This window comes from Lactuca serriola, chromosome 8 (genome assembly GCF_051521515.1).
Source record: "Lactuca serriola cultivar US96UC23 chromosome 8, Lser_US96UC23_V15, whole genome shotgun sequence".
Classification (NCBI taxonomy): Eukaryota; Viridiplantae; Streptophyta; class Magnoliopsida; order Asterales; family Asteraceae; genus Lactuca; species Lactuca serriola.
The window spans coordinates 68748078-68775140 of NC_136415.1; positions in this window are offsets into that span (position 1 = coordinate 68748078).

Below are 27063 nucleotides of genomic sequence, written 5' to 3' on the forward strand. Positions count from 1 at the left end.
ACCAAGAACAATTTTTCGAAACACATACAGCCTCATACCTTGATTTGGTCGATCTACTTGTCATCGTCTGAAAACCTTCTCGAAGACATTTTTTTACCAATACACCGCTTTAAAAGTTCTTTGTTCTTAAATATACTCTCACATTGAATCTTTTGAAGATTCATGTCTACCATCTGTGTTGGGATTTCTTCATTAATATCAACTGGACATTCTGGTAGAGGGGGCATACCGTAAAAAAGGTTATCGGGAAACTTAGCTTTGACCTGATCACCGAACTCATCTCCATCTGAATTGCTTTTTAAGTCGGCTATATCTAAACCTACATCAGCAACATCAACATAATCCCCGTAAACATGCTTTTTTTCATCTTTTTGACGCATATATTTTTTCTTTTTACTTTTATCTACTACACGCTTATTCAAAACTTTAACTTCTTGTTCGGGAACATCAACACAACGACCACCCACGTCATTATGATATGTACCAACATATTTGTAATTCTCAAGATCAAAATAGTTAATAGGTGAATAACTAACATTAACATTTTCAGCAACACTATGAAATTAAGGTACACTGGGAGTATTGAAAGTACCTATCGGATCGTTGCTCCCTTTATAACTGCATACATTACCAACCGGCTGATTTCCACTATCGCCAGCCTCATTCACCGAATCTCCTTCATCAACCACAACAAACACTTTCACAGCCCTTCCTACGCTACATTTGATTACATTTATCAACATTCTAACATCCATATCTTCAACTATAGCTATATAATATTTCAATTCAGGATGATGGAAACAAAGACTAATTCTATATTTGTCTAACAAACCAATTTTCCTTCTTACCAAAGATACAAATTCACTATAACTAATATACTCAGAAAATATCAACGCGAATTCAGAAATACCTCCCTGTGGACATACGTATTCCAGATTTGTTTCAATAACTTGTCATCTCCCACCGGTTACAAGACAAACCATACATTCAATCATCTTTTTAGAGAGATTTTAAAGAAATTTCCCAAAGAAAAAACAACTAAACTGATAAGTTTCTACAAAAGTTTATATATAGTAAGGTTATTTCGTAGTCAAACCAATTGATTTCATAGTCAAAATTAAAAAAAAAAAAAAAAAAAAAAAAAAAAAAAAAACCCACAAAATCGCAGAGGAAATCGCAGATGGACAGTGTTCAGCTGCGATTTCAGCTTGCTAAAACACTATATATATACAAAAAATAATAATAATAATAATAAAATAAAAAAATAAAAAAAATAAAAAAAACCCTTCATCTGCGAAGGTACAAGTGGCTACAGCATAACTGTGCTTTAGCCACTTGTACCTTCGCAGATTGGATGTCAAAATCGCAGATGGACAATTCCCATCTGCGATTTACGTGGCTAAAATTGTAATTTCTATTTTTTTTGGCTAAATTTGTAAATTAATTAATGATTTTGGCTAATTTTGTCATTTTCTCTTTTTAATATGACTGATACATACGGTCTAACAATAAAATAGGGTCTAACAATAATACTTAAACAGGCTCATCTTTTTTCTTAACGACACATCAATTGATCAATTAGTTAGATTTAGTAAACATCAACCTTCCCTTGGTTTGAAAAAAAAAAAAACAATAAACTGTCATTTTTAACAACCGGCTTTGATTTGATTCTCTAATATTTATGTTTCAACTTATTGGTATAATAACAGTAATTTATTAAATGTAAGAAATAATTATTATCTGACATGGATAGAACCGTCCAAGAAATTTGGATGGAGACTCTTAAATATACATGGGTTAATTGTTACCAACCAAGAACAAACATGTTCACATTTCAAGAAACTGTCACTTTTTTATTATAAAGATGATAATTAAATACCGGTTATAGATATTTTTGGAGTTGAATTCCGAAATATAGACATAAAAAGTTGGATTTTCAGGTATAGACATTGATTCCGCGGAGGTAGCTCCGAGGAGCTCCTTGTAATCTACTGTAGCTCCGCGGAATGGCAAAATTGTAAATAAATCAGGGTATTAAAAAATAAAAAAACCCTCAAGATCCATTCCGCAGAGCTACCTCCGAGGAATGAACTTATTCCGCAGAGGAAGCTCCGAGGAATTGATCTTCATATATTTTTTTTTCACATCAATTCTTCGGTGTTTATATTTATTCCCCAACTATTTATTTTTCAAGAAAAGATTATGATAATATGAATTTTTCTTGACAATGTTCGGAATGAATGTGATGTAGAAAAAAAATGGTCTTTAAATTAGAGATTTTTACATAAAAGAATCATTGAAAGTGAATTTTTTTTTTTCTGAAAATTCATTCCTCGGAGCTATCTCCGTAGAATGAGTTCATTCCATGGAGGTAGTTCCGCGGAATGGATTTTGAGTATTTTTTTATTACCCTTATTTATTTAAGATTTTGACATTCCGCGGAGCTATAGTGGATTCCGCGGAGCTCCTCGGAGCTACCTCCGCTGAATCCATTTTGATATCCGAAAATCCAATTTTTTGTGTCTATATTTTGGAATTCAACCCAAAAAATGTTTATACCCGGTATTTTCTCATATATTATTATTATTATTATTATTATTATTATTATTATGTAATAAGGTTAGAAAAAGAAAAAAAATGAACTCTCATTAAAATATGATAGTTTACGAAAGACGAAGATAGTAAAGAAAAAATATCATGATAAAAGTATGTATTTTTATTTTTCTCTAATGTTTTGGGAGGATATCATTCAAAAAATTGAAAATCTCAAGAACACGTTTCATTAGATTTTTTAGAAAATAGCATAAAATTTATTCAATTTTTTTGTCTCAAATTTGAGATTGTGTTTCCTACAATTTTGACCACTTAATCGGTCAAACCGTTTGTCTGCTGACGTAAAATGATGACGTGTCAAATTTGATGACGGACATGTTGACATGTCAAAATTGAAAAAAAAATATATTACAAAAGACACTAATTTTTACCATTTTTCAATTTTGATACTATGTTTTTATTTTTATTTTTTATTTTGACATTCAGTTTTTTTGTCCCAATTGATCATCATTTTTTCAATTTTATTCAATTTTGATGTGACATTCTATTTTTTTGTTCCAAATTGAACATATAAAACGAACATCGTGCCCTTGTGTCCCCGAGATCAAATTAGCTTATTAAAGTGTGCACTATAAATGAAGAAGAAGTATATCTGCAAGAACCAGAAATCAATAATATTTACAAAGAACGGTCCTTGGTAACTAAATTTGTAACATTCCAATCCTCAAGTATGAAATTTAAATCTTTAGTTATGTTTTTCCTTGGCAACTCGACGAGTTGGAAGGCCTCAACTCGTCGTGTTGAAGTGGTATTAGCCGCGGATATTAATAGGCCAACTCCACGAGTCGAGGAGCCTCAACTCAACTGATTATGAAACCCTAATTTTTAGGGTGTTGCACCCTATTTAAAGGCCTTATATCCTTTGGATGGCCTCCTTATTGGTCTCCTATGTCCAGAAACCCTAGTTCCGTGCATCCTCTCCTATATTTGAGTGTGAGTGAGCTTAATTTCTTGGTGTTTTTTAAAGGAGCATGAAGTTTGAGGTGGCATCATTGAAAGGAAGGCTATAGATCCAAAACCTCCTATTTTGTTGCAGTCATTTTGAGGTATAAAGTCGACACCTTTTTTCCTTACTTCTTAGATCTCTCCCTTGGATAGATTATTGGGATTTTTGGATCATTTATGGATTGTTCATGGGGTTGAGATTTTCATGGGTTGTCACCTTAGATCTGACTATTTTGTGGCCTCTTTTAGCTTAAAGTTGCAAACTTTATTAGGTTTAAGGCCTCATCCATGCATTAAGTTCTCTATTAAGCCTTGTATGAGTTCTAGAGCTTCTTTTGGCATGCATGAGCGTAAAGTTGGCAACTTTACATGGTATTCCAGCCCCATAGAACCAGATATGTATCTTGAAGCATTAGATTCGATAAAAAAGTGAAGAATGTGTTAAGACTGGGAAAACTCGAAGAGTTGTCCTGCCAACTCGGCGAGTTGGCTAGGGTTTTCCCAATCTTCTGAGTACTGTGGGAACTCGACGAGTCTGTGGGTGCACTCGACGAGTTGGGTCAACATTGACTATTGACCTTGACCGTTGACTTTGACTTTGAACATGGTTGACCAAGTTTGACCGTTGAGGGCATTTTCGAATAATTCGGGGTTTTGACAGAAATGGTCACATGGTGGTTGTAGGCATTTAAGTCCGGAGCTGAGATTTGGAGTTGGATCTTATCAGTTCAGCACTACTTGTGAGGTAAGTTTTTCTCACTGTACTTACAGGTCGAAGGCACCAATGTCGTCCCTTTGATTGATATCATGTTGTACATATTATGCTATAGTGATTTGGTAGATCAATATCCTGGTAGTTAGGATGATGCTATGCGTTGTGATTTATAAGATCTGTTTATTTGTTTGATAGCTGGTTAATAGTATGGTTATATGTATTATGTGCACATGATTGGTTGGTTATTGGGGCTTCACTGCTTTATGCTTAAGCCAACAGGTCGGGGCATTCCAACCCGATGGTTGAGGGCCTAGGGTATTCCATCCTAAGTATGATTAGACCCATAGTATGTTGGTATTCCAACCCGATGGTTGAGGGGCCTCGGGTATTCCAACCCGACGGTTGATTGGACCCATAGTGTGGTTGTATTCCAACCTGATGGTTGAGGGGCCTGGGATATTCCAACTCGATGGTTGATTGGGCACATAGTATGTTGTTATTATGTTTGTGCTATTTATTACGCATTGGTATTTTAGGGGAAACTCACTAAGCTTTGGGGCTTCACTGCTTTGTGCTTAAGCCAACAGGCCGGAGCATTCCAACCCGATGGTTGAGGGCCTAGGGTATTCCATCCTAAGTATGATTAGACCCATAGTATGTTGGTATTCCAGCCCGATGGTTGAGGGGGCTGGGGTATTCCAACCCGACGGTTGATTGGACCCATAGTGTGGTTGCATTCCAACCTGATGGTTGAGGGGCCTGGGATATTCCAACTCGATGGTTGATTGGGCACATAGTATGCTGTTATTATGTTTGTGCTATTTATTATGTATTGGTATTTTAGGGGAAACTCACTAAGCTTTGGGCTTATAGTTTTGGATTATGTTATAGGTACGTTAGAGGATTGCGGGAAGGTGAAGGCGTGATCATGCACCTCCTCATATTTTGTTTTACGATTTTAAGAATCCCTGATGTGGAAATTATTTTGAAAACAATTTGTAAACAATGTGGTTTGTGGTTTGTTTTAAAAGTTTAAATTTCTCAAGAATTTTTTGAATGTTACAAAAGTGAACATCAAACTCTCGTGTTCCCAAGATCAAATTAGTTTATCTGATTATGCACTTCACATCTCCAAATCCCTTTTAAAGTTGTGTATTTAATGTAAAATATGGTTATAATAAAACTAATACATATTTATACATAACATTATGGTTTGAAAATAAAAAAAATAATAATAATAAAAAAAACTTGTATATATAAAAAAATGTGGTTTTTAAATGAAAAAAAAATATTTATATGGTATCAAATGGAAAATGTTCAATAGTGAACAAAATTGGAAAAAATGGTGTTCGATTTGGAACAAAACAATGGAGTGTCAAAATTGAAATATAAAATAAAACTTAATGTCAAAATTTAAAAAAGTAAAAATTTAGTGTCTTTTGTGAAAAAAAAAAATACAATTTTGACACGTCAGTATGTCACGTCATCAAAACTGACACGTCATGATGTCACGTCAGCAGGCAACCAGTATGATCGGTCAAGTGGTCAGAATTGTAACAAATTGAAAAACACAGTGTCAAATTTGGGACAAAAAACAAGTGTCAAATTAGAATTTTGGTATAAACTAAGTGACTTTTGTGCTATTTTCCTAAGATTTTTTTTGGGTATTTACTTAACTAGGTGAATTTTTGCATGTTGCGCACAAATTTGATTACATAGATAAAATATTTGAGTTATATGATACTTCAAATACGTTATGAGAATTTGGTACATAAATGGTTGTACGATTTGATAAAAAATCACTAGGGGCAACATTAACATATCTGAAGAGGATATGTTTAGGTGTAAGTTTGGTGTCCACATTTCTTCTCTCCATTGAGAGTAAATCACATTTAGTTATATGTTATGTGTTTGGTGTTGCATGTGGTGTTCTAATTCATTTATAGGAGTGGTGTACTTCACAACTTTATTATTTAGGCATTAAACTTTGATATATTTTAAATTAGTCTTACAAAATTCGTGTCCATGATTTGTGTACGACATAATATCCTATGATATTTGTTTACTAATTATTTATTGGATTGATCGGCTGCACAATTGTGATCAAACTTATTATGGATCAAGTTTGTGGTTCGAATTATTATTTTTCATTAGCTCTATAATTTGACTTGTCATATACAGTTAAAATACATCATCACTGATACATGTCTAAGGTGGTACTCAAGACCACCGCCATGGCCTGACCCAACAACAATGAAGGTCGACCCAGAAGAGAAAAGAATACGAAGTTTGCCCGTTATTTACATGGAATCAACAATTGACATATAAAGAAATAAATACTTGGTCATGCAACTGGCAGTGAAAGTAGTTACCCTTTCTTAGAAGTCCATGTTGTTTATTGCTTCCTAATATGTAGTTTCATTTCATGCACTTTAGCTTTATAAATTGTAAGCTTCACGTTTTGGAACAAAAGCAAAAAATTTGGTTTCAATTGTGTTTTAGTATTCTCTCTCTCTCTCTCTCTCTCTCTCTCTCTCTCTCTCTCCCTCTCTCGTATATAATTTATATGGAAAATAGTCATCTATAAGTAGTGTTTATGAATGGTGCTTTCATTGATTTGCCTCCCTCTCGCAATGCCCTCCTACCTTGCAGAGTCTTTTGCCACCATTAACAACCATTTGGATCACCTTATTGACATAACCATAACCAACGACAACCGTCATGACGCAATTATCACATACCTTACCAACATCAACACCCACCTTAGCATTCAAATGGGAACCATGGCCAGAATCATCACTCATCATACCATCAAGGAACCCCAAACCATATCGCCACTACCTCCGTCTCTACCACCGAATCACCAACCAAGTCTGTCAATAACATTACCACCAACACTGCTAACAACATCTCCACTGCCTCCTCCGCAACAGTTGTCATCCCCCATTAACAAGAACAACCATTTCCATGGTTGGAACCGTCAACCCCAAAAAATACCTTCGTGCACGCCCTACCTCACCCGCTCTCCTTTCAACCATTTACAGACAATATTTTCCCCCTCTAGCTACTCTTCGAACTGAATTCCAGGACCTTGAGGACAAGGTTTGTAACATTCTATTCAAAATAAATAAATAAATAAATAATAATCCCTAAGACCTCGAGATGTATTTTATATTTTATTTTATTTTAGCCCTAATATCAAGAAAACCCTAATTTTGGAGTTGGTCGGTACCCGCGTTAAAACTATTAATTAAACCTAAAATAATACTTAATAATTCTCCATAATTAAGTTGATGCAATATTGGACTAAATGGATTAAGTCCTTAATGGGTTAAGTAAGGAACACTAACCCTAGTTATCATTTTATGTAAAAACCCTATAATCGAGGAGCTCTATTTTTGGCAATAATCAGGCGCGTATTTGGGCTGTTGACTGGATTATTATTTCACCCGAGAACGACTAAGTCAAGCCTTAATTAGTCATACCCTTAAGTGATTAAGTCCTTAATGGGCTAAGTGTTCTTACTTAACCCTAATCGTCATTTTATGTGAAACCCTAATCGTCATTTTATGTGAAACCCTAATCGTCATTTCATGTGAGGTGGTCACCATTGCAAGTAACTATAACCTGTAATCGGGTATTGACTCAAGTACCTTCCTGTAGGTGATTGGAAGTAAGTTGAAGCTGATAGAGTTCTTTGTTGCTTTAGTGGTTATCTACACGCATATCGAGGTGAGTTTCGCCTCACTGTACCCATGGGTCGAAGGCACCAATGTCGGCCCACTAGTTTTGGTTATCTGCTAGTAGAGGGATGCCTTAAGGACTTTATATAGTCATGTAGGATAGACTGAGGACTCTTGATCTAGGCTCTCTTGCATGTTCCTTGTTTGGTTGTGGTTCTAGAGTAGGATCACTTGTCCATGTGACTATCTCACCTCTGAGTATATATGGTCATGCATTCCTTGGATTGTTGATATTGAGTATGTTGTTATGATGTAGTGATCTGTTAGATCTGTGTTATGGTATTGAGTATGTTGTTATGCTGTAGTGATCTATTAGATCTGTGTTCTGGTATTTAGTATGTTGTTTTGTTGTAGTGATCTGTTAGATATGTGTTCTGGTATTGAATATGTTGCTATGCTATAGTGAGCTGTTAGATCTGTGTTCTGGTATCGAGTATGCGGTTATGTTGTAGTGATCGGTTAGATCTGTCTCCTGGTATTGAGTATCTTCCTTTGCGGTAATAACCTGTAGAACTGTAACACCCGAAATCAGAAAGGTCAAGAAAGGAAAGGAAAAACCCTAAGTTAAAGAGGGTTGACTCATCGAGTCCAGGGAGGAACTCGACGAGTCGGAGCGGGATCCGGGTGTAAAGTAAGTGACCGACTCAGCGAGTCAGCAAGTGGACTCGGCGAGTCTGGCATGGGTTGGGAAACCCTAATTCTGGCACTTGGTACCCTATTTAAGCATCTTATTCTCTTCCCTATGGCTCATTTGCGGCCCCTATAGTCCAGAACCCTAAACCCTAGCCACCAAAATCGTTTTTGGAGCAAGATCTACCCTTGGTGAAGTAATTTGGAGCTTAGAAGAGAAGAGATTCATAGTGGTGCAAGAGGAGGCCTTGGATCCAGAGTTGGTGGAACTTTTTAGAGCATTTGGAGGTAATGAATCTTTATCCTTGGCTTTCTCCTTTCTAGATCCATCTTTCATGGAGTTTTAGGGTTTCTTTGAGAGTATGTGATGAGAAATTGGTGCATAAGCTAGATCTGGAATTGAAACTCCAGATCTGAGCTCTTTTGGATCGAAAATGCAGAAAGCCATGTTAGTTGCTATGCAAAAGCCTTTCCCCATGATTTGAGTTCCTCTCTAGCTTGGTTTTTGGTATTATGAGGCAAGAAGCACGTAAAGTTAGCAACTTTATGTTGCTAATGGACTTTAGGAACCCAGATCTAATTTTTGGAGCAAAGGAGAAGCTCTGTGACTCGAAATTATGGAAATGCACGTATGGACTCGGCGAGTCTGAGAGATGACTAGGCGAGTCAGGCTAGATATCAGACTAAAATCACGTAGCAACTTGGCGAGTCACATGGGTGGACTCGGCGAGTTGGATGAAGATAGGCAGGAACTCGACGAGTTGGAAGAACAACTCGGCGGGTCTGTTGAAGATTGCATTGAACTCAGCGAGCCTGTTCTTGGACTCGGTGAGTCATGTCACGAAACCCTAAACCCTTCGAGTTAAGACTCGGATCAGTGAGTTGAGTGGAGACCCAGTGAGTTGGACAGGTCAGGACTCGGAAATCAGTAGACTCGGAGAGTCATGGTTTGACTCGGAATAGTAGGTTAGTAAAGCATTCAGATAGTAGTAGTGTTGTAAGTCTGCGGGGGTAGCCGTAGCATTCACTAGCAGTCAGATATTAGTAGTAGTGTTGTAAGTCTACGGGGGTAGCCGTAGCATTCACTAGCAGTCAGGTAGTAGTAGAGTGTTGTAAGTCTGTGGGGGTAGCCGTAGCATTCACTAGCAGTCAGATAGTAGTAGAGTGTTGTAAGTCTGCGGGGGTAGCCGTTGCATTCACTAGCAGTTAGATAGTAGTGGAGTGTTGTAAGTCTACAGGGGTAGCCGTAGCATTCACTAGCAGCCAGATAGTATTAGAGAGTTGTAAGTCCGCGGGTGTAGCCGTGGCCTTTATCAGATTGGTAGGCAGCATGAGCGCGTTGTTGGACGCGGGGATAGCAGTAGTACCCACCAGTTCGGGTGCAGCAGTGAGGATATGGGAATCCACGGGTTAGATATCAGATTTCCCAAATGGTTCAGTTATGGTTAAGTCGGCGATTTGGCAAGAGATCGTCACCTCAGTTATGAGATCAGGGAAGCAGTGGACCGCTTGGGTTCGCGTATGTTAAGGGCTACCGCTAGTCTAGGAGCCATCATTTTTAGTCGTGGATCTGATGATGTCAGGGTTCGACGTATGGACTCGATCAGTTGGATCGGGAAGGTTGTTAGGGCCGCAGTGACAGGAGAACTAGTGGAAACTAGTTCCAGAGAATGATTTCGTTCAGAAGTCGTGGGAGTGACTAAGTAAGGAGTCCTTGGACTCCACAGTTGAGTTGGAATTCGGTGTTGCAGATAACCGACGAATGATTGGAGACCAGGAAGGTCTCGAGATATTTGTGTTGGATAAGGTGTCTAAGTCCATAACTTATTTGGTATATACTTGACCCGACCCGGCATGGTCCATTTGGGTTGCACTTCACCCGAACTATTTATGGATTATTTTATGAGAGTTATACACATATGTTTATTAATATATTATATGTTATAATATATTAATATGAAGTCATGTTATTTAATTAGTCTTAGTCTTAAATTAATTATGAATTAATTTAGAGATTAAAAGGAAGACTAATTAGATTGTGGGCTATTGGTTTTATATAGTGTGGGCTAACACTCATTTGTTAATGGGCTAGGCTTGTATGGAAGTCCATGGATGATCCATGGAGCTTTTAACCATGGATCCTTGGAAAAGGAAAGGTCATGGGTTATTAGGGTTTCACCCTAATCATGTACACTATATAAGCATGCTTATGTTGCATGAAATAGCCACTAGTGTGTGTGCTTGTGTGTGGCCGAAAATTACAAGTGTGTGTACACTCTCTAAAGTTTTCCAAGTGTTTGTGGTGATTTGTGATTTCCATTTGAGGCATTCACACTATTGGTGCTTGGCTCTCAAACTCCAAAGGAATCACCACCATAAAAAGGTATGTATTTCTACTAGTAGTTTTATGATTCATAATCCTTATGCTATGCTAGTTAGGAAGAAACCTTGGAAATTATTATTTGCATGTATTTTAGAAGAAAACATAGATCCAAGGTTTATTAGGGTTGCATGCACACTTAGGAAGTGTTAGATTGCTCAAAACCCAACAGTGGTATCAGAGCCTAGGCTTGTTTTCTTGAATACTTGATGCAAATTGCTGAAAATCGAAGTTTATGTGTTGTCTGCACAGCAGACTCGCCGAGTCCATGAAGGGACTCGACGAGTCCAAGACAAAATTCATCCAACTCGGCGAGTTGGTTCATGCACTCAACGAGTTGGACCCCCAGACAGCATATCTTCGAGTTTTGGTGCTGGAATTGGTCTAGAATCATTACCTTAAACTGTTTTGGACTCATAAAACCTGTTTTTGATGTGGTAATGATGATGGTGGACCAATTTCAAAGTTATAATCAAAATTTCAATTTTATATGTGTTCATATGATTCTTGAAATTGTTGATGTGGATGTTCATGTTCATATGAGTTTTGTTAGATCATAGGAATTATTTGCAAATTGTTTGTTAGTTAATTCTTGATCTTAATGTGTTTTAATGGAATTCATAATTTGTCCTCAAGTTATGGAATTCCAAAAGTTTTTTCTTTTAAATGTTTTTTTAAAGAAGTCATAAGTTACACTTTAGAAGAGTTTTTCTAATAAATGCTTTTATGGACTTCATAACTTGTCCTCAAGTTATGGATTTCCAAGAGACTCTTCATTAAAAGTTTTAAACACTTAATTAAAACTCATAAGTTATGAATATCCAAAAGTTTATGAATTGTTCAAATCTTGCCCTCAAGTTTTGGAATTTATAAAGTCTCACACAAAGTTTAATTCCACATCCTAGAGTTTTAAAAGTTAAAATTCAACACTTATACTATTTATAACATTAATGGTTAATTATTATATATATGTATAAGAACAAGTCGTTTTACCGTTAGTAGGCCTCATTCACGAAGCTAGTCTATAAGGTGGGTATAAGGTTGTTGCCTATAAAATGGCAACTTAATGGGTGTCCATTCTCACCCACTGCTTACTTGACTTGTGGAGGGTCGTTAGCCGAACGGGTAGGACAATGACTTTAAATTCTCATTAAAAGTATAATGATTATTATAAAGTAACTAAATGTTTTATTTAATTCCCAATCTTAGTTACTTTAGGAAAAATGTGAATTTGGTGCTAGCCCATGGAATTCACACTTTGTACCTTACCAAGTCGTTGGTGGAGCGTGTGTGGTTAACCGGCACACTAACTTGGACTAGTAAGGATCATGAAGGGTGACTTAATGTTTGTCATAGATCAATGGAGCGTGTGTGGTTAACCGGCACATTGATTAGGTGATAATATTAAGGGTACCAAGTGAATTGGTATGGTTATTCACACCTTGTTTTGTGATCCTCGGCATCCCAGTCACAAAATTTGAGAGGGCACACTCGAGATTGAAACATGCCATTGAAAAGTTCAATGAATCTCAAAAGATCTAGGAATTTCAAATCCAATTAAAACCTAATAAATTATTTCGTTTTTCATGGTGGAAACTGGTGAATCGTCATTCGCCTACCTTCAAATATTTTATAGCTTGGATTACGGCATCCTTCTTCCAAATTATAAAATATTGTGTTGGGTCCTAGCCTTAATATTTCATATTGGGTGTTATATTAAGGACTTTGAATCAACTAACTTGATTTTCTCCCATTATAGATGTCTGGTTCAGACACTATGATCTTCCCAAATCTCTTGAAGATGGTGTCCCTCAACATCATGCTTCACTTCCTCCACCTCCTCCAATTATTCTCCCTCACCCACAAGTTCTTGAAAAGTTTAAAGTCACTCAATCCCTATTGGCAAGCATAGTCTATGTGTGCTCACATCTTGGAGATAAAGTCACATATTGACAAGCCGGGAGAGTTGGGTGTCAAAGTCTCGTGAAGGTTGGATGTTCAATCACTTTCTTAGTAACATAGTGAGTCTCTTTAGGACTACTATGAGACAGACTATGACATGACCCTTAATGATCTTATCTATTTGCTTGGTATTGTGGAATCAGCAATGATTTGGAACACCAATAAAGCAAATTTGATTAAAAGAACAACTTCCCAAGTCTTAAATGGACATTGACAATGGTAGCATTGGATATCTAGAAAAAGATTTCTCTTCCCAATGGAAAGGTATCGGCCATAGTCAACTCGGTTGACCAAATGGTAGAGAGAAAGGCTAAGTATGAGATAGTCTCATGTGCCATTACCAAAGGGTCTATATGTTTTATTGCCAAAGGGAGGGACACTGATTGTGATGCTGCCATATTTACCTGAAAGATCATAAGATTGATCAAGTCAAAAAGTTTGACTCTACTTCAGTTAAAGTCCACTGACTAACTCTATTAAGTTTCTATTTGGAGATTCTTATTACATAATGTGAATGGGTCACATGTTGATGTTTTTAAGAATCAAAGAAAAGATAGGAAGCCTAAAGTAAGTATATGTTGATTCTGATTGCGAAGGTGGGTTTCGATCGCATGGTTCGGTAATCAGAATTTTGAGCTGTTGCTTAAGAGTAATAATATATTGCTTATGAATAGATAACAACAAGGTTTTCATGTGGATTGTAAGGATAAGTTTTTCCGCAAAGTTTTAAAATAAAAGAAAAAAAGGGTTTTAATTTTATTTATTTTAAAAATATCCTTACAATGGCATCTGTGGAAAATTGTAGCTTATATGTTTCCAGTAATAGCAATATTGGAAAGTGGATTTGATTCCTTCATTTGTGGTAGTGTCTGAATTTACCGAATGAAGAAAGTTTTTTCATCACCCAAGTTTCAATTGCACAGAAACTTAGAATCATACAAGTTGTATTGTATGATGAATGAGAATTTTCATCTTTGAAAATTAAGACTAATTCTTTGATCACATGTATATGTGAGTCAATTGAAGGACTAAGGAAATAGGTACACTGGGTGTGAGCTGGTCAAGGTCCACCACAAAGATTGATTTGTCATGATTTACTAAAGATTAGTAAATATGATTATACTTATGAGGTTAAGTATAATTCTGTAACATTGGAAAGGTTACAATGTATGACAAAACAAATGAGAAGAATCAAATTAGGAAGAAAGATAAAAGTTTCTCAAATCTGAAAGGATGGGAGAGTACTTTAGTATCATATTTCATGATCATCTTAATGATTATGAAACCATATCACAAATTCATACTCTAAGGATGTCTTAGTGCATTGTTATGGCTAAGAAGAGAGATCATGAATTGTTGGATTGGTTAAAATCAAGAAGATGAGTCATACTTCGTTCCAAAACAATTCTTAGAGTCATACTCCAAGATTGTAACATTGAGTGACATAAAGTAAGGTTTAAAACACTTATCAAATGTAGTGTAAAATGTCTCTACCCTTGTACATTTGAGATTGGTAAGTTGTGATGTCTTGGATGAGACAAAGACCAACTAAGACCAATTGTGTGAAGTGTTAGTCTTGATAAGAATTCACACTACCCCTTGAATATTTGTTTTGTCAAGGAATGGTTCTTGAGTGGGGAAACTTATATGTCAAGGGGACAGTGGGAGCCTTAAAGATCCTGGAAGAGTTTCAAGATTTAATCAAGAGTAAAACCTGTAATTTATCACTAGCACACGACTTAAGGTTTGCAACCTATCGTGTTGACATAATTCTTATTTCTGTACCTACTTCAAATAAGTTGAATTTGCATGTGAGTTATCAGAGTTCAACTTGGAAGCATTGGTGGGCCTTGTGCTACCACGGTGACAAGAAACTAAGACTGAACAAGTTTAATCCATGTAAGGCTGAATTTGTCACTAACCTTATCTTGTGATTATGGTTTTGACAAATTCACAGGGATAGGAACTCATACACTATAAAATCTAAGTGTCATAAGGTTTCTCTCCGATTCATGAAAATGATGGTGAGGAAACGCTTTCACTAAGTAGATTTTACGTAGATATCAATTGTGTTATTTGCATTTTCAAAAGTCGTTAGCGGAGCGCGTGTGGTTCACCGGCACACTAACATGGACTTGTGAGAAATGGCAACCGTCTAAACAATTAAGACTATGATTACGGTATCCCTTTTCATAGTTCTGAAAATTGTTTAGACACACATGTGAGCTATCTAAGAAAGGGTGTATGAATCTAAATTTTAGAAGTCCAGCAGATTTCTGGAAATATGTCAGAGCTAGTGGGAGCATAAGTGTTATGCTGATAATCATCATGTTAGTGGGAGCATGATTATTACGTTTAGTGTCGCAAGTTAGCAATGTTAATTATAGAAAACAAAGTTTCAATTCGTGAAGTTGCAGGGGTTGAAAAATTGTTTTGCTATAATTAAGGGAGAGAAAATTATACTTCATTTCAATTCTAAAGCTTAGATTGAAATTTTAATCATCTTTAGTCAAGAAAATATATATATATATATATATATATATATATATATATATATATATATGAATTTTATGTTGGAATGGTTCAACTTGAAGAAATTCTATATATATTGCGTTTTCAAAATTTGATTATGATTATGGCATCCCTCTTCATAGTTAAATTTTGAAAACATGGCAAATAAAAAATATTGTAGCAAAAGACTTGTCTAGTATCATGTCTTTATGTCAAACATCATGAATCGTGTCCCATATGCTTCGGATATAGGATCGATTGCATGTGCTATGATATTCATCTTTTCTAAATTTTCCAAATGCTTAAGGCATTGAGAAGGGAAAAATCTAGAACTGGATATGACTAAAGTGATTAAGCAATTGTCAAGGACAATCTGAGGTTCGCCAAAGATTGGTTGCTCAGGGAAAGTTGGAAGTATGATGTAAGTTGTCGGAAAGGACCATATTGACATATTCTGAAAAGAAGTAACTCTTGTTCGGAAGTGATAGTCAAAATGGGACTATGGAAATGTCTCCATAGGTGGAAGTTATTCAATCTATGTAAGATTAGAAAACATTAATGCAAGAAGGATGTTCAAAGCAATGTACTTTGAATATGAGACTTCCGTTCCATAGAAGTTGACCTTCTTTGGCATACTCTATAATGACTGGTGACAAGGTTTTGGTGACTTTGTGCATAATCATTACAAGAGGAACATTGCATAAAAGTTTAAAATCTAACAGATTTTTTGGTAAATGATAGGAATCGAGGATTCTCACATTTATAATAAGGATTTGGGATTGTGAAATGAGTATCATTGGAATCATGTTCAATTGATCTACATCACAATGTAAGGATCATAGACAAACATAGTGTGCATACTTGGAGTATGGCATAACTATTGTTTAGAAAAACAAAATGTACATGCTAGGAGCATGGGACGACTGTTGTTTTTTATTCAAGTCTTAAGTTGATTGTGTGAAACATTATACAATGAATAATGTGTAATCAATATGGTGATAAATAAAAGGTGGTTCTATTTATATTCAAAAGGGTTCTGAGACCATATTGGATTCGATTATTATTGTGTTTCACCTTGCATGTTTTGACTTCCAAAATAGCTAGGTTATTCTTTCCGAATGACTAAGTTATTTAAACACTCCACAGTCGTTCATATGTTGGAAGTAGGTATGAATCAAGACTTTCATGAATTGAGTTTGTAGATGGCTAAATGGGTTTAGTCATAGCAATGGTTGCTACAACATTCATGAGTGCTCATAAGTTATGAGTATTGGAATAAACCCACGCTCACTTGTATCACTTCATGGAATTTATCTCAAGTGATCGTGAGACGGTAATATCATATAAATCTTCAAACCTAGAGATATGAGTTGTTACCTATGAGTTGGTTGTGCATTGATTGCACGTAAACACATCAGTAACTTGATGTTATAAAACATGCCTTTGTGTACAATTCAACAAGTAGTAGAACAAGCATATGAGTCGAAGTTTATCTGTTCCTTCTAGAAATAGAAGCGATATTTGGGCCCCTCGATGATTTTGTTGTGACCTATGTACCGGCCGGTCAGAACTAAATTGATGTGTTCGATTAAGTTCTTTGTCAAACAAATCTGAAATCGGGAAACAAACTGCTGGACAATAAGTACGACGTTGTTCCATGTATTTGTCCGGCTGATATCATGAGAACAGAGGATTATATGATCACTTATCTAAAATGGTGCTTCATAGTTCAACAGAGTTTTCGAGAGCTACGATTGCTGGTTGGTTCCTGAAGTAACATACGTAAATATAGTTATTAGACTTATCCAAGTGGGAGTCTGTTGGATAAGGTGTCTAAGTCCATAACTTATTTGGTATATACTTGACCCGACCCGGCATGGTCCATTTGGGTTGCACTTCACCCGTACTATTTATGGATAATTTTATGAGAGTTATACACATATGTTTATTAATATATTATAAGTTATAATATATTAATATGAAATCATGTTATTTAATTAGTCTTAGTCTTAAATTAATTATGAATTAATTTAGAGATTAAAAGGAAGACTAATTAGATTGTGGGCTATTGGTTTTATATAGTGTGGACGAACACTCATTTGTTAATGGGCTAGGCTTGTATGGAAGTCCATGGATGATCCATGGAGCTTTTAACCATGGATCCTTGGAAAAGGAAAGGTCATGGGTTATTAGGGTTTCACCCTAATCATGTACACTATATAAGCATGCTTATGTTGCATGAAATAGCCACTAGTGTGTGTGCTTGTGTGTGGCCGAAAATTACAAGTGTGTGTACACTCTTTAAAGTTTTCCAAGTGTTTGTGGTGATTTGTGATTTCCATTTGAGGCATTCACACTATTGGTGCTTGGCTCTCAAACTCCAAAGGAATCACCACCATCAAAAGGTATGTATTTCTACTAGTAGTTTTATGATTCATAATCCTTATGTTATGCTAGTTAGGAAGAAACCTTGGAAATTATTATTTGCATGTATTTTAGAAGAAAACATAGATCCAAGGTTTATTAGGGTTGCATGCACACTTAGGAAGTGTTAGATTGCTCAAAACCCAACAATTTGGGAAGCAACCATATGGCAGTTCAGTGTTTCAGGCAGTTCAGTGTTTCAGGCAGTTCAGTGTTTCAGGCAGTTCAGTGTTTCAGGCATTTCAGTGTTTCTGGAAGTTCAGTGTTTCAGTCAGTTCAGTGTTTCAGGTAGTTCAGTGTTTCAGGCAGTTCAGTGTTTCAGTCAGTTTAGTGTTTCAGGCAGTTCAATGTTTTAGGCAGTTCAGTGTATCAGGCAGTTCAGTGTTGCAGGCAATTCAGTGTTTCAGATAGTTACAGTGTGATGGTCAGTATTAGTATGTGTGTTGGAATGCAAGTGCTGATGGTATAGTTGGTTGATTTGGAAATGGCAAGTCCCTCTCAGCAGGATCAGTTGAGCCTTCTGCCAAGTGTAAGTGATCTGTAAGGATAGTTAGGCAGGTAGCTTTTCTTTCAGGATGGAAGGCTCGAGTTAGTAGGAGTTGAGTAATCAAATGGGAGATAAGCAGGCTAGTTCCAGCAGCATCGTTTCAGTATGAGCGGTAGAGTGGATAGAACAGTTATAGATAATCGAAGTATCTTCAGAAGTCGCTGGAAGCAACCAGTAGGTTGTGATGGGGTGTAGTGACCGGTGGGAGTCCGGTAACTCAGATATCGGCAGATTAGTTGGACCAGGGTGGTCTCAGTGCATCCGGTAGGCGGATGAGGGGCAACGGAATTTTCAGTCGAATGAAGTAACATTGAGGAAATTATGGAAAAGAGAAGAATTCAGTTTGTACCAACAGTAGTGACCAGCACTGAGAGTGGCTGGAGTGATGGACAAAAGGGTTAAAGTCACCAGGAAAGGTGTTGAGGCGGATTGCAGGTCAGTTGACCATAGAGAACTTCACGGACGAATTTTAGTTTAAGTGGAGGAGAGTTGTAACACCCGAAATCAGAAAGGTCAAGAAAGGAAAGGAAAAACCTTAAGTTAAAGAGGGTTGACTCGTCGAGTCCAGGGAGGAACTCGACGAGTCAGAGCAGGATCCGGGTGTAAAGTAAGTGACCAACTCAGCGAGTCAGCAAGTGGACTCGACGAGTCTGGTCTGGGTTGGGAAACCCTAATTCCGGCACTTGGTACCCTATTTAAGCATCTTATTCTCTTCCCTAGGGCTCATTTGCGGCCCCTATAGTCCAGAACCCCAAACCCTAGCCACCAAAATCATTTTTGGAGCAAGATCTACCCTTGGTGAAGTAATTTGGAGCTTGGAAGAGAAGAAATTCATAGTGGTGCAAGAGGAGGCCTTGGATCCATAGTTGGTGGAACTTTTTAGAGCATTTGTAGGTAATGAATCTTTATCCTTGGCTTTCTCCTTTCTAGATCCATCTTTCATGGAGTTTTAGGGTTTCTTTGAGAGTATGTGATGAGAAATTGGTGCATAAGCTAGATCTGGAATTGAAACTCCAGATCTGAGCTCTTTTTGGATCGAAAATGCAGAAAGCCATGTTAGTTGTTATGCAAAAGCCTTTCCCTATGAGTTGAGTTCCTCTCTAGCTTGGTTTTTGGTATTATGAGGCAAGAAGCACGTAAAGTTAGCAACTTTATGTTGCTAATGGACTCTAGGAACCCAAATCTATTGTTTGGAGCAAAGGAGAAGCTCTGTGACTCGAAATTATGGAAATGCATGTATGGACTCGGTGAGTCTGGGAGATGACTCGGCGAGTCAGGCTAGATATCAGGCTGACATCACGTAGCAACTCGGCGAGTCACATGGGTGGACTCGGCGAGTTGGATGAAGATATGCAGGAACTTGACGAGTTGGAAGAACAACTCGGCGGGTCTGTTGAATATTGCATTGAACTCGGTGAGCCTGTTCTTGGACTCGGCGAGTCAAGTCGCGAAACCCAAAACCCTTCGAGTTAAGTCTCGGATCAGTGAGTTGAGTGGGGACCCAGTGAGTTGGACAGGTCAGGACTCGGAAATCAGTAGACTCAGCGAGTCATGGTCAAACTCGGCGAGTCGAGTCGAGAAGGGAGGAGGTTTCTGAGCTCATGAACTCGGCGAGTCAGTAGGCTGACTCGGCGAGTAGGGTCAACCTGGAAGGTTGACTGTGACCAGGACTTTGACTTTGACCAGAGTTGACTTTGTTGACTTTTGGAGGACTGTCAGACTAAGTGTCATATTGATATTGGTAGTTCGGAGAGCTAGAGGAGCAGCGGCTCAGAGGGTTGTCGGTTGGCAGCCAGAGGGTTATCAGCCGAGCTCAGCAGTTCAGGTGAGTTTCCTTTCAGTAGGAATGGGTCTAAGGCCACAATGTCGGCCCGTTTAGTTAGCAGTAGTTCCGGACTTCGGTCCGACGTAGTAGTTTAGTATGCTTGGTGTCTCTGTGATTCAAGCATGTTTATGTGTTATATGTTCCGGACTTCAGTCCGATGCAGTATGCAGTATATGTGTTTATACTAGTTGATATGTGTTTATGCTATGTTATGATCAGTCAGTTCCGGACCTCGGTCCGATGCAGGGGACAAGGTCCTAGTTAGTCCGGGCTTCGGCCCGATGCAGTTTCCGGACTTCGGTCCGATGCAGGGGACAAGGTCCCAGTTAGTCCGGATTCCGGCCCGATGCAGTTTCTGGACTTCGGTCCGATGCAGGGGCAAGGCCCTAGTTAGTCCGAGCTCCGGCCCGATGCAGTTTCCGGACTTTGGTCCGATGCAGCGAGCAAGGCCCAGTATGTTCTTTATATGTTATTGTATGGTATGTGGTAGTTTGGGGGAGCTCACTAAGCTTCGTGCTTACGGTTTCAGTTTTTGGTTTCAGGTACTCAGTTTTCAAAAGAGGAGCTCGGAGAGGTTGCAGTGCACACACCATAGTTAGTTAGCCTGGGAATGCTTTACTCTGATAATAAGTTATGTTTGGAATTAATATTATGAAATTATGTTATGACTTATGATACGGTCTTTATAAATGTGGTTTTACTAATGTATTAAAAGAAAATTTTTAGTCGTGAAATTTGGGTCGTTACAAGAACTGTATGTTATCTATGCTTACTGGTTATCATCTATGGAGTGCCCTTAAGGATTGTCGGTGGTCATGTAGGATAGTCTGACAACTCTTGGTCTAGGCTCTCTTGCATGTTCCTTGTTTGGTTGTGGCTCCAGAGTAGGACCATCTGTCCGGGTGCCTATATCACCTCTAGTTACTCATGATTACGCATTCTATGAGGGTTAGCTGATGTTGGGACTGTATGTTGTGAGAGTATTAGTAGGTTGTAGTGAGTTGTATGATTTTTGTTTGTCTGTATTATGTGCCTACTTGATCTTGATTGTTTATATGTCGACATATTGTGTTTGGTTGGGTTGAAGCGGTCCTACTTTGTGCGGTAGGCCAAGATACCCGGTGCGGGCCGGCTGTAAGCTGTAGGCACAGAGGATCGGGAGGAGCGGTAGGGTTGAGGCGGTAGGCCAACAAACCCTGGGTATTCCACCCAGATGGTTGATTGGACCTGATATATTGGTATTCTAGCCCGAGGCTGATTGGGCCAATATGCTTATGATACGAGGGAATTCCATCCTGATGATGACTAAACCCATCGTGGACATGCCTGGTATTCCAGCCCGAGGCTAATTAGGCCAAGCATGAGTATTTGTCTTTATGCTTGTTTTGTGTTGTGGTATTTTGGGGAAACACACACTAAGTATTGTGCTTACAGTTTTGTTTATGGTTTCAAGTTCTTCAGATGATCAGAGTGGCAAGGCAAAGGTGTAACCGTACACATCCTTGGTTTTACAACAGATTGGTGTTGGGTTTTGAGCAATCTAACACTTCCTAAGTGTGCATGCAACCCTAATAAACCTTGGATCTATGTTTGTCTAAATACATGCAAAATAATAATTTTCCAAGGTTCATAACCTATCTAACATGGCATGGGGTACTTTTAAACATAAAAGAATTATATGAGATTACATACCTTTTGATGATGAGTTTGAATCCTAAGGAGTTTGAGGGCCAAGCACCAATAGTGTGAATGCCTCAAATGGAATCACAAATCACCACAAAATCTTGGAAAACTTTGAGAGAGTGTATACACACTATAAAATCGGCCACACACAAAGTCTCACACAACTAGTGCCACTCGTTGCCATTTCATGCTCCATAAGCATGCTTATATAGTGTGCATGGTTAGGGTGAAACCCTAATAACCCATGACCTTTCCTTTTCCAAGGATCCATGGGTTAAAAGCTCCATGGATCATCCATGGACTTCCATCCAAGCCTAGCCCATTAACAAATGAGTGTTAGCCCACACCATATAAAACCAATATCCCACAATCTAATTAGTCTTCCTTTTAATCTCTAAATTAATTCATAATTAATTTAAGACTAAGACTAATTAAATAACATAACTTCATATTAATATATTATAACTTATAATATATTAACAAACACATGTGTATAACTCTCATAAAATTATCCATAAATAGTTCGGGTGAGATACAACCCAAATGGACCATGCCGGTCGGGTCAAGTATATACCAAATAAGTTATGGACTTAGACACCTTATCCAACAGACTCCCACTTGGATAAGTCTAATAACTGTATTTGCCTATATAACTTCAGGAACCAACCAGCAATCGTAGCTCTCGAAAACTCCGTTGAACTATGAAGCTTCATTTTAGATAAGTGATCATATAATCCTCTGTTCTCATGATATCAGCCGGACAAATACATGGAACAACGTCGTACTTATTGTCCAGCAGTTTGTTTCCCGATTTCCGATTTGTTTGACAAAGAACTTAATCGAACACATCAATTCAGTTCTGACCGGCCGGTACATAGGTCACAACAAAATCATCGAGGGGCCCAGATATCGCTTCTATTTCTAGAAGGAATAGATAAACTTCGACTCATATGCTTATTCTACTACTTGTTGAATTGTACACAAAGGCACGTTTTATAACATCAAGTTACTGATGTGTCTACGTGCAATCAATGCACAGCCAACTCATAGGTAACAACTCATATCTCTAGGTTTGAAGATTTATATGATATTACCGTCTCACGATCACTCGAGATAAATTCCATGAAGTGATACAAGTGAGCGTGGGTTTATTCCAATACTCATAACTTATGAGCACTCATGAATGTTGTAGCAACCATTGCTATGACAAAACCCATTTAGCCATCTACAAACTCGATTCATGACAGTCTTGATTCATACCTACTTCCAACATATGAACGACTGTGGAGTGTTTAAATAACTTAGTCATTCGGAAAGAATAACCTAGCTATTCTGGAAGTCAAAACATGCAAGGTGAAACACAATAATAATTGAATCCAATATGGTCTCAGAACCCTTTTGAATATAAATAGAACCACCTTTTATTTATCACCATATTGATTACACATTATTCATTGTATAATGTTTCAAACAATCAACTTAAGACTTGAATAAAAACAACAGTCGTCCCATGCTCCTAGCATGTACACTTTGTTTTATCTAAACAATAGTTATGCCATACTCCAAGTATGCACACTATGTTTGTCTATGATCCTTACATTGTGATGTAGATCAATTGAACATGATTCCATTGATACTCATTTCACAATCCCAAATCCTTAATGTAAATGTGAGAATCCCTGATTCCTATCATTTACCAAAAAATCCGTTAGATTTTAAACTTTTACGCAATGTTCCTCTTGTAATGATTATTCACAAAGTCACCAAAACCTTGTCACCAGTCATTACAGAGTATTCCAAAGAAGGTCAACTTCTATGGAACGGAAGTCTCCTATTCAAAGTACATTGCTTTGAACATCCTTCTTGCATTAAGGTTTTCTAATCTTACATAGATTGAATAACTTCCACCTATGGAGACATTTCCATAGTCCCATTTTGACTACCACTTCCAAACAAGAGTTACTTCTTTTCAGAATATGTCAATATGGTCCTTTCCGACAACTTACATCATACTTCCAAATGTCCCTGAGCAACCGATCTTTGGCGAACCTTAGATTTGTCCTCGACAATTGCTTAATCACTTTAGTCATATCCAGTTCTAGACTTTTCCCTTCTCAATGCCTTAAGCATTTGGAAAATTTAGAAAAGATGAATATTATAGCACATGCAATCGATCCTATATCCGAAGCATATGGGACACGATTCATGATGTTTGACACAAAGACATGATACTAGACCAATCTTTTGCTACAATAATTTTTATTTGCCATGTTTTCAAAAGTTAACTATGAAGAGGGATGTCGTAGTCATAATTGAATTTTGAGAACGCAATATATAGAGAATTTCCTTAACTCGAACCATTCAGACATAAAATTCATATATATGTCCTTGACTAAAGACGATTAAAATCTCAATCTAAGCTTTAGAATTGAAACGAAGTATAATTTTCTCTCCCTTAATTATAGCAAAACAACTTTTCAACCCCTGCAACTACACGAATTGAAACTTTTGTTTTCTATAATTAACATTGCTAACTTGCAATACTAAACATAATAATCATGCTCCCACTAACATGATGATTATCAACATAACATTTATGCTCCCACTGGCTCTGACATATTTCCAGAAATCTGCTGGACTTCTGAAATTTGGATTCATACACCCTTTCTTAGATAGCTCACATGTGTGTCTAAACAATTTTCAGAACTATGAAAAGGGATACCGTAATCATAGTCTTAATTGCTTAGGCCTTTTCCATTTCTCACAAGTCCATGTTAGTGTGCCGGTTAACCACATGCGCTCCACTAACGACTTTTGAAAATGCAAATAACACAATTGCTATCTACTGAAAATCTACTTAGTGAAAGCGTTTCCTCACCATCATTTTCATGAATCGGAGAGAAACTTATGACACTTAGATTTTATAGTGTATGAGTTCCTATCCATGTGAATTTGTCAAAACCATAATCACAAGATAAGGTTAGTGACAAATTCAGCCTTACATGGATTAAACTTGTTCAATCTTAGTTTCTTGTCACCTTGGTAGCACAAGGCCCACCAATGCTTCAAAGTTGAACTCTGATAACTCACATGCAAATTCAACTTATTTGAAGTAGGTACAGAAATAAGAATTATGTCAACACGATAGGTTGCAAACCTTAAGTCGTGTGCTAGTGATAAATTACAGGTTTTACTCTTGATTAAATCTTGAAACTCTTTCAGGATCTTTAAGGCTCCCACTGTCCCCTTGACATATAAGTTTCCCCAGTCAAGAACCATTCCTTGACAAAACAAATATTCAAGGGACAATGCGGATTCTTATCAAGACTAACACTTCACACAATTGGTCTTAGTTGGTCTTTGTCTCATCCAAGACATCACAACTTACCAATCTAAAATGTACAAGAGTAGAAAACATTTTACTCTTACATTTGACTAGTGTTAATAAATCTTCCTTTATGTCACTCAATGTTACAATCTTGGAGTATGACTCTAAGAATTGTTTTGGAACGAAGTATGACTCATCTTCTTGATTTTAACCAATCCAACAATTCATGACCTCTCTTCTTATCCATAACAATGCACTAAGACGTCCTTAGAGTATGAATTTGTGATATGGTTTCATAATCATTAAGATGATCATGAAATACAATACTAAAGTACTGTCCCATCCTTTCAGATTTGAGAAACTTTTATCTTTCTGCCTAATTTGATTCTTCTCATTTGTTTTGTCATACATTGTAACCTTTCAATGTTACAGAATTATACTTAACCTCATAAGTATAATCATATTTACTAATCTTTAGTAAATCATGACAAATCAATCTTTGTGGTGGACCTTGACCAGCGCACACCCAGTGTACGTAATTCCTTAGTCCTTCAATTGACTCACCTATACATGTGATCAAAGAATTAGTCTTAATTTTCAAAGATGAAAATTCTCATTCATCATATAATACAACTTGTATGATTCCAAGTTTCTGTCCAACTGAAACTTGGGTGATGAAAAATTTCTTCATTTGGTAAATTCAGACACTACCACAGATGAAAGAATCAAATCCACTTTCCAATATTGCTATTACTGGAAACATATAAGCAACAATTTTCCATAGATGCTATTGTAAGGATATTTTTAAAATAAATAAAATTAAAACCCTTTTTTTTCTTTTATTTTAAAACTTGCGAAATAACTTATCCTTACAATCCACATGAAAACCATGTTGTTATCTATTCATAAGCAATATATTATAACTCTTAAGCAACAGCTCAAAATTCTGATTGTCGAACCATGCAATCGAAACCCACCTTCGCAATCAGAATCAACATATACTTACTTTACGCTTCCTATCTTTTCTTTGATTCTTAAAAACATCAACATGTGACCCATTCACATTATGTAATAAGAATCTCCAAATAGAAACTTAATAGAGTTAGTCAGTGGACTTTAACTGAAGTAGAGTCAAACTTTTTGACTTGATCAATCTTATGATCTTTCAGGTAAATATGGCAGCATCACAATCAGTGTCCCTCCCTTTGGCAATAAAACATATAGACCCTTTGGTAATGGCACATGAGACTATCTCGGACTTAGCCTTTCTCTTTACCATTTGGTCAACCGAGTTGACTATGGCCGATCCCTTTCCATTGGGAAGAGAAATCCTTTTCTAGATATCCAATGCTACCATTGTCAATGTCCATTTAAGACTTGGGAAGTTGTTCTTTTAATCAAATTTGCTTTACTGGTGTTCCAAATCATTGCTGATTCCACAACACCAAGCAAATAGATAACATCATTAAGGGTAATGTCATAGTCTGTCTCATAGTAGTCCCAAACAGACTCAGTATGTTACTAAGAAAGTGATTGAACATCCAACCTTCACGAGACTTTGACACCCAACTCTCCCGGCTTGTCAATATGTGACTTTATCTCCAAGATGTGAGCACACATAGACTATGCTTGCCAATAGGGATTGAGTGACTTTAAACTTTTCAAGAACTTGTGGGTGAGGGAGAATAATTGGAGGAAGTGGAGGAAGTGAAGCATGATGTTGAGGGACACCATCTTCAAGAGATTTGGGAAGATCA